We start from the raw sequence: 9,741 nt of genomic DNA on the forward strand, positions 1-9,741 counted from the left end.
GACTAAGGCAGCTGCCTAGCAGCCTGCGCATCTGCCTGCCAGCACGAGAGCTCATAAGGCACTGATCTGGATAATGGCTGCTGAGTGGCGCAGCGGAAGCATGCTGTGCCAATAACCTGGAGATCGATGGATCAAAACCGTTCGCTGCTATGCATGTGCTTGTTTCTTTTCCCTCTGGGCCTTCAAGCGAGGTGGTGACCAGCAGAGCACCAAGAACCTGGGCCATGAGGCAAGAGGTGGCTGAGGTGGCGGCGTGCCAGGGAGCTCCCCGGCACCTCTGGCTGCCTGGGCTGAAGGCAAGAGCCAGGTCTGGGTGTGGCAATGGCCTCCTGTTGTGGAATGAGGCTGCAGGACTTCCTGGTCCCCTTTTCCCACCCACCCCAGCAGGCGGCTGCTGCGGGAGAACACGAGAGAGGCTCTCAGGGCGCTAGGCAGCGCTGTGTGGCTGTCAGCGGAAAGAGCCGGGGCTCCCGACTGGACCTGCCATTGGCTTACGTGGCTCTGGGCGCTGTCTGCCGGGGCGGGCCAGGCTGTGGACGTGACTCAGACTTGGGCAGCATGGCCGCGCTTTCCTAACGAGGTATAACCCTGGGTGTCAGGTTGCTGTGCAACTTTGATCTAAACTGACCAGCAGCCCAGAGCCTCCCCCTGGGTCTGCGCCACCTGGTTACTCCTTACAGGCCAACCTTACTCCCCTTCCAGCCTCAGATTCACCCCCTAATCATCCTACTGCCACTCAGAGCCACAGACGTGGAGGTGCTGAAGGAGGGAAGAGTGACTCTAGGATGGGGTTCTTCTCTAAAAATGGCTGGCAGAAAGGTGATGCTCAACTCTGTCAGCGACCTGCCTAGTTGCCTCGCTGCCAGGGGATGCAGACGTTTCTGTAAGGCGATTAAATGGGGTATTTGGCTTCTGAGTGAATGGTCACGCTGTGCACTTATGAAAGGGAATTCCCATCCCTTCTTCAGCTGGTCTTCAGTGGCCTAATGGATAAGGCAATGGCTTTCTAAGTCAAAGATTATGGGTTTGAGTCCCATCTGGGGTGAGCACCTACTTTCTTCCTGTATGTTGCATGGAAACCTTGGTCTTATTTTCCCCAAGGAAGCTGGGAGATGTTTGAACACAAAGTACTGCAGCTTGGGAACAATCCCCCAGAAATGGCATCTTCCACTCCACAAATGCTTTCTAAACCCAGCAGTAGCAAACAGTTCATACCAGTGTTTGCCTGAGAATAGAGGCAAGGGGAGTGCTTACTCCAAAACGTCCATGAGCGAAACAGACAGGAAGAGCAAGGCCATCCTGAAAGAGAATGGATCTGTCTGGAGACAAGGCAGAACCTGAGAATGAGCAATGGTGTGAAAGAAGAGGTTCAAATGTGTGTTAGATGTTAGTTAGTGTTAGGGGGCTTATCCCTTCACTTTCCTATTTCCTGGTCCTTCTTGTGTGAACAGGGAACAGCAATACCCAAAGTCCAAAGGTGCAAACAATTAGATGTTTATTGGGTTGAACTTCCAGCAAGCAATGATTCCAATTTCCTTCCTCAGTGTCCCCTTCTCAGCTCTGATGCCACAGAGCCTTGCCTGTGCCCCTGTTTCCATTCCTCGCCCTTAGCAAAACATGATGCCAATTCCACCCCCCCTTACTTCCTGACTGACTGCAGAGTACATAGTAAAACTTGAGTTCTGCTTAGCTATACCTTAACCAATCATTTTACTGAAATTTAGCTAACCAATCCTAACATATTGTAACATGATTATCTAACCAATTATACCCCACCATCTTAATTGGTTAACACTCAACAAAATTAATTCTACAGCAGACAGAAACAATCGCAGACCCAGACAGCGATTGTACAGACAAACAATAGGGAAGTGGAGACTACAGTGATAGAACAACACAGAAATGAGGGTGTCACATCCCTGCTATTGACAGGTGAGTTCTTGCCAGACAGGATGCTACCAAACTAAGTTTTCTTTAACCATCTTTACCTGGTGGTGCTGGGCATTGTCAGGACAGGACTGTATTCCCAACAGCCCAGTAGCACCTTATTTCAGTGGGACTGGTGAGGAGGTGACCATTCACTTCCCAGCCTATGGCTGCCCCTGCGGCGTAGCCAAAGAGCAGGGCCTCAGACTGTCTCAGTAAGAGAAGCCCTTACACCAGCAAACAGTGATTGTGATTCTTTCTTTCCTACCTCAGTGACTAGCTACATGAGAATCATCTACCTACATTGTTAATGTCTAGGCCTTTCCAGACAAGTGTGAAACTCCACATCCTAACAGCCGCCCCTGGGCTCTGCTTTGCCAGCTGCCTGCCATCTCCCCGCTGTTCATGCTGGCAAACTAAAGAGTCCTCCGAGCCAACCCTGTGTGCCCTGCCTTCCCCTGCCAGCGCTCGCCCTCTGCGTCATGGGGAGCTGGGGCCATTACGGGGTTTGCTTTGTGTTCATGGATGTAGCCTGTTACATCCCTGGACATGGATCTGTTTGGTGTCCCAGCAGCTCATGGTCCTATAGGGTGCCCTGGGTGTAAGGACTGAGGGCAGCACAAGGCTTCCTCTGTATATCTCTGGAGTAGCCTCTAGCCTCCCTCCCCCCTGCCTGCACACAGCCCCTGGGTACTCCCTGCCTGCACCCTGAGCTCCATCCTGCCCACACACAGCCCCTGGGTACTCCCTGCCTGCACCCTGAGCTCCATCCTGCCTGCACACAGTCCCTAGGTACTCCCTGCCTGCACCCTGAGCTCCATCCTGCCTGCACACAGTCCCTAGGTACTCCCTGCCTACACTCTGAGCTCCATCCCGCCTGCACACAGTCCCTAGGTACTCCTGCCTGCACTCTGAGCTCCATCCTGCCCACACACAGCCCCTGGGTACTCCCTGCCTGCACCCTGAGCTCCATCCTGCCCACACACAGCCCCTGGGTACTCCCTGCCTGCACCCTGAGCTCCATCCTGCCCACACACAGCCCCTGGGTACTCCCTGCCTGCACCCTGAGCTCCATCCCACCTGCACACAGTCCCTAGGTACTCCCTGACTGCACTCTGAGCTGGCTGAAAGGCTGAAAATTGAAGGTGAGATCAGACTGAGTCTTTCTAACTTATGTCCTCAGCTGGAAAAAAGGTGCCAGGAGAAGTAGGCACACCTGTGCCATTAGGAACACTACTGGTCTGTAAGTTATTTTATATTTTTATAAACACCTCTAGAAACACACCGCTTGGTAACAATCCCCTGTTTACAATTCTATTTGGAAACCCATCACTTACCCAGCTTTTAATCCATTTAATGTGTGATATGTTCAGTTTGTATCGCTCTAGTTTTTTCACCAAATTTTGTGCACTACCACGTCAAACATCTTACAAAAATCTGTGTCTTACATCAACACTAATCCCTTTATCAGCCACACTGGACAGGATCTATTTTCCATAAATAATTTTTCATTATTCTGATTGTATTTTCAATGGTGACTGGCATTAATTATATTACCCTCCTTTAATTTTTTATTAATGGAGTTCCTTAGTCGCTCCACTATCTTACCAGAGATTGATGTGAGACTGGTCAGCCTATAATTACCTTGAACCTTCTATTTACTCTTCAAATACTGGCACAACGTTAGTTTTCCTCCAGTCTTCTGGAACTTCCTCAGTGTTCCAAGGCTTATTGAGAATCACCATGTACAGTCCAGTGAGCTTCTCTGCCAGCTCTTTTCAAACTCTTGGATTCAAGTGATCTGGACCTGCTGATTTTACAGTCTATAAGGTTAGTTGCTGCTGCTTCACACCCTCCAGAGCTACTAGCGGAATGCAAAGAGCAGCATCATATGATACGACTTCACCATCTGGCTTTTCCCCAAATACAGGCACAAAATCGAGTGGAGGGGTTGTTAGATCCATGCTTAAATCTCTCACTGGAAGGCTTTTATTCTAGTCATCAGATCACTGTTGTAGCTCAGCTCTGCTCCCTTTCCAATTTCTGTGGACATCAGAACTGGACACAGGATTCCAGTCTGTGTCTCACCAGTGCCATATACAACAGTACGATTTAGTCCCCCCTCCTACTTACTGCTCCCCTGTTTGTACATCCAAGGTTGGCATTAGCCCGTGTTGCCACACCCGGCACTGGGAGCTCATGTTCTGTTATTTCTTCACTAGGACCCTAAATCCTTCTCTGTCACTGGTGTCTGGGATACAGTCTCCTTCAGACACCTGAGATGCAGCATTCATACATCACGGAAATCTTGCACTATCTCCAATACCTCTGGGTGGGACCTGAGGAATTTCTAATGGTGCCCTTGGTAGGTAGCTACACAAGAGAAAGGGAGGCAGAGACAGTCAGGCAGAGGATCATTCTCAGCAATCTCCTGAAACTTCTGCCCCCTTCATTAAATCCCCTGGTAACCCGGCTCACAAGAGCATTCCCAGAACAGATGTCAGCAGAGAACTCCCACGTCCTCTTTATGCCTGTATTTGTGCCAGCGTTGGCCCCAGCCCCCAGAAGGACACTCCCAGAGATCAGTTTCGTTCCCAGAGCAGTTCACATCATCCAGCCAGATCTGCCCGGATCCTTGCCTATAATGAGCAGAGACAGTTGCATTGCTGGCACATCCACATCCCAGTTGTTTGCAAATGATGGTGGAGTCTGACAGGTCCCTGAAATCATCACAGACTGTCCCCCAGCTGCCACTGTAATAAATCTCCACTCTCCCAGCACAGCGACCTGCCCCATTCACCAGTCTGATCCGCCTGCTCCCTGCAGGGATAGAGCCCAACTCTTAATGTGTATTTTCCTACTGAACAGAGAATGTTTGTGAGATTTGGAAATGAATCACCTGAACAAACCACGCCAACATCCTCAGCAATTCCTGCCTGGGCTGTCTCAGCTATGGAGTTGTCACAGCGAGTCAGAGGAGTCTCATTTCCTGCACCCTGGGCCCTTCTCAGTGACTCCACACTGGAGCTGCTCACCATGCTGGCATCTCTCATATCCTACTGCTCATCCAGCCCTCTGCCCCATGCCCCACGGAGGGAAATCTCAGCTCTCCCATCCCACTAGCTCTCTCCACTCAGCAGTGTGAGTGATTCAGAGTGACCTGGGCTCAGGACAGATGGGAAATACACTGACTAACACTCTCTCATCTACACTAAAAATAACACAGAGGGGGCATGACAGTATGGGCTGTTTCTCAATAAGAAGGTCTAAGCCAGGGATCAGAGTGTGTCACAGTGTTGAAGGGAAGAGCCTCTGTTAGAGACACTTTATAAGTGGAAGGTGCTCTAAGGATTGTGAAACTCTGAGCTTGACAGAAGGGCTTGGTTTGGAATAGACCATGGTTATTCACCAGCCACTTTGCTCCAGTCCATGGCACAAAGCACCATAAACCCAGCAGAATTTGGCCAAGAGACTATTCACCTCCAATTGGCATCTGCTACACACACTCTCTTCCCAGTCACCACTATTCAGGATGTAGCTGAGTGAGAAGGTGGCATGGCTGAAGCATTTAGCAGGCAATTGAAAAATAGTATAGAGGCCAGTAGCCCTGAGGACACTGCTTAATTCTGAGCACTGGGTCTGCCGCTAGTCAGCAGTGAGACTGAGGAGACATAACTGGCACCTTAAAGCACATTTACCCTCCTTCCTTCACAAGCTGCACTAAACACAGTTTCACAGCTCCGGGCACAGCACTGGGGGCGGGGGGGCAAAAACCCAAAGTCGCTCCTTTGCCTCCTGGTTCTGTCACTTCCTCAGCCCCCTCTGCTGAAGAGACATCACGAGAAAAAAACATCCTCCCCTTTTCCTTCCTTCTCCACCTCCTCCGCCGGCACCAGCTGGGCTTCAGAGCCACCCTCCCCACCGCGCGGCCACCTCGCTCTGCATGGGGTGCTGGGGGCCAATGGGGTGGCTGATCCTCAGCCCCCCCGCTGCACTGGGGGGGGCTGTGCTGCCACCCCTTCCCTTCCGGGCAGAGCCCACCCCGGCTTAGGGAGCTGGGCAGCTGCGAGCAGGCAGGAGCCTCCTCCTCCCCGGGGAGCCCAGCAACCAGCTGACGCTGCCTGCAGCCCCAGAGTAAGCGAACAGGGTTGGAGATGCAGGAGGGCAGAGCGGAGCCCAGAGCCAGCCTGCGGCCACACACAAAACCCAGCTCCGGACTTCGAGTCCAGAGCCCAGTGCTGGCTGCATGGAAAGGCGCCACTTCTGGAAAATGTGCTCAGGGGGGAGTGGCCACTACCCCTGCTCCCCCTTAGCTATGCTACTGTGCCAGCTAGTAAAACACCTGAAAGAGGAGGCATCCCTCTCCCTGTCAATGATCTCCCTCCTTCAATTCAGTGACGGCCTGAATTGTTTCTTATCTCGGCAGAGATGGAGGATTCAAAGCAGCAACATCAAACCCCTGTGTAGCTCACAGGGATGGACATAAACACTCTCTGGTATCTGAGATGTTTAGCTTTACCCTTGGTCAACTACAAGGTCAAAGGGAAAGGAGGTGGTGCCAGAGATAAAAAGTGAAACACGACACATCATAGTTATGTCCATAGTGACTGCAATTTTTTTTAATATACTTCTTATCATCAGTGCATTGTTTTCTCTGGAGTCTAGACCTTGACCAAGAAATTTGTATCTTGATAAAATAATTGACTGCCCCTGGTGAAGGCAATGGACTTCACACCCACTGCAGTGTCCCTACACAGGTACAAGTACTAACAACATGGCTGCATTTTAGCCATAGTTTTTAATCAGGGCCATAAATTGAAACAAACCCCTGTTAAATCATTTCCCAGCCTCAGTCCTTCACCCACATTCCTTAGGGCATTGGGCCACCACGTGGATGTATCATTTCCCACCTCAATTTCACACAGAGACACAGTTTCCTTTGCACAGATCCGTGAACAGCAAAACCTCCCTGTGTTTCTGGTCTGAGCCAGGGTATTCGATTCCAGTGAACCCTTCTCTCCTGCGATGGCGATGGGCAGACAGAGGGGACATGGCGCCTGCATCCCTGCCAGGGAGCTATTGTTTCGGCTCTTTCTTTCTGCTGCTGTTGTTCGTCCATGAAACATCGAGGGTGAAATGCAAGGCTGAGTTCGTGCACCAGCCCCCTGAAATATTTCAGTGCCCCAGAGAAATCCTACCCCCGGCTATTGGAACGATGTGCTGGAGATTTGACTAGGAAAGAGACTGTCTGAATTGTCAGAGTGGGGAATGAACAACATTCTACAGCAATGTCGTTCACACAAACACACTCTCATCCTGCTCCAGCCGGAAGGGAAATGGGCAGGAATTCTCACTGTTCAGCCAAGGACATACGTACACTGATGTGCAGCCATGAGTGTGCTGGGGAAGCTGGTCTGAGCAAACAATGGGAATGACAATTCAGTGAGAACAGAATCATCATGTAGTGAAACAAACGTATGTTAAGTAGTTGTGGCTGAATGGTTAAGGTGCTTGATTAGAAATCAATTGGTGTCTCCCTGCACAGGTTCAAATCCTGCCAGCTATGCAAGCACTGGGCTGTTGTTGTTATTATTGTAGTCCTAGTGCCTGAGCATCCACAGTGTGAACTGGCGCTAGATCTAGTTTCACTCTGTCTACACTTAAAACACTGCTATGGCACTGCTATAGCTCTCTGGAGCAGACAGTGACTGGAGGGGTTTTCCCATCCCTGTAATAGCTACATTGACAGAACAGTTCTTTCTTTTCTTTAGCACTATCGAACCAGGGCTTAGGTCACCTTAACTCTATGGGTTCGGTGGAGCGGGGGTCACACTCTGAGAGACGTCGCTTTGCCAGTTCAGTGCCCAGCGTACACCAGCCCTTAGATCCCTCTTGGTATTTCAATGCAGGCACTGACCTGTGAGAGGAAAACATCAGCTCACAAACACAGAGACTGAATTCCCTGCATTTAATCTTGCTGCACTTTCCAGAAAGTCACAAAATTCAATTCATTCTTGCTAGGACAGAGGAAAAATAAGTGACACTAAGTTTTTGGCTTGGTTACATAAAATTAAGTGTTTAATTAATATAGTAAAAATCGGTACTGATTCCTCTAACTAACACCGTACCGTGAAATAGGAACAGAGACAAATCTTGTCAGTGGCGGCTAATTTTGCAAATGATCGTCCCATTATTAATTTCCACGCTGCCCCCTTTGGAGGTCTGGGCATCTCCAGTGTCATAGCTCTGCATTCACCTTCCCCTTAGAATTGTTCTCAGACATTCGCCTTCCTCTGCAGCGTGGGGCACGGGGTCACTTGCTGGAGGATTCCCTACACCTTGAGGTCTTTAAACCACGATTTGAGGACTTCAATAACGCAGACATAGGTCAGGGGTTTGTTACAGGAGTGGGTGGGGGACATTCTGTGACCTGCATTGTGCAGGAGGTGAGACTAGATGATCAGAATGGTCCCTTCTGACCTTAAGTCTATGAATCTATGAATCTATTCCCAAATTTGGAAAATTGTGCAGTTCAGAATGTGAATAATGACCCTGTCTCCTTCCTGCACCTGCTCTACATTGCTCCACAGCAGCTTCTCCCCCTGCAGAGTCACCCCAGCAGGGCAGTGCAGCCGCCCAGGGTTCAGCAAGGGCCCCTGGAAAGGACAGTGGGTGCAGCTAACAGCCCAGTGTGCCTGGCAGTGAGGCAGCTGTGAAAAAGCAACACTCCCCCACAAGTACAGAGCCTGAATTCCCCAACTATAACATCATGACCCGCTGTAGAAAGCCACATGTGTCAGCTGTATTTTCACAGGGAGATGCAAAAATCAACTGACACCCAATTTTTAAATTGAGTAAATAAAGTTGAGGAGATAGTTACCAACCTCACAAAAATATACTAACAATCCCTCAACATAACACCTGAAGGCGAAATATGAACAGAGACAAACCTTGTCAGCAAAGGCTCATTTCCGAAACGATCCTCAAAATGTTACTAATTCCCACCCTTCCTCCATAGCAGCTCTGTGCAGTGTAACTGTTCTGCAGGCAGCTTCCCATTAAATGCTGTTGTGGGACATTCCCAGGCCTGGAAATGTACCAACGACAGAATTTGAAGCTCAAACCTGGCTCCCTGCACCAGGCGGGATTTGACTGTTTTGTCCCTGTCACTTAGTCTTTGTCAATAGTACAGATGCCATGGTGGACTCTACGCTCTGCTTGAGGGATCCTGGCACAGGGGCTGGTGGGGGAGAAAGGATTGTAGATTCTGACCTGTGCTCTGGAGAGGCGGTAATAAATGAAGGGGGCATTTTTGTCTCCTCCCCTGCCTCAGGGTCCCCTGGGCTGAAATTGTACATTCCACAGGGCCAACTGAGGGGGTGATGCCATTTGGTTAATGAAAACCAGTGCTCCAGGTGAGGTTTGAACTCACAACCTCAGCATAGCTCCTCTCAGCACTGCCCTATAAGTACTGCGCGCTAACCAATTGCGCCACTGGAGCACCTGTTAATTGCTATTCTCCCTAGGTTGATAAATGCAAGGAGTGACCCCAAAACATTGTCAGTGGAGTTGAGAGCAGGTAGCGACAAGCGTTGTACTCGGTGGGGTGGATTCTTCGTAAGGCTTCCAGGCACCATTTCACCCTTTTGTTCCTCCCTGTGTAATAACAGAGCTGACTGACACTCACTGTAGAGTCTTGCTGCAGACCAACAGATCTGAAATCACTGATCACCAGGTCTAAGCATTAGTCCTGTTTTGGGACAGTGTCTCTCATCCAACAAACTGCCCAGTCTGCGCTAGCAGTGAGGCTCTCTC

General features: G+C 50.1%; 1 non-coding gene across 1 annotated transcript; it reads right to left on the reverse strand.

Moving 5' to 3' along the window:
• Positions 1-9,333: 9,333 nt before the first annotated feature.
• On the reverse strand, positions 9,334-9,427 carry TRNAI-UAU (transfer RNA isoleucine (anticodon UAU)). The gene is made up of 2 exons: positions 9,390-9,427; positions 9,334-9,369 (listed from the first exon to the last, which is right to left on the reverse strand). It is a non-coding gene; the product is annotated as a tRNA-Ile (tRNA).
• Between the last annotated feature and the right edge of the window lie 314 nt (positions 9,428-9,741).

The sequence above is a fragment of the Gopherus flavomarginatus genome (genome assembly GCF_025201925.1).
Source record: "Gopherus flavomarginatus isolate rGopFla2 chromosome 13 unlocalized genomic scaffold, rGopFla2.mat.asm SUPER_13_unloc_1, whole genome shotgun sequence".
Classification (NCBI taxonomy): Eukaryota; Metazoa; Chordata; order Testudines; family Testudinidae; genus Gopherus; species Gopherus flavomarginatus.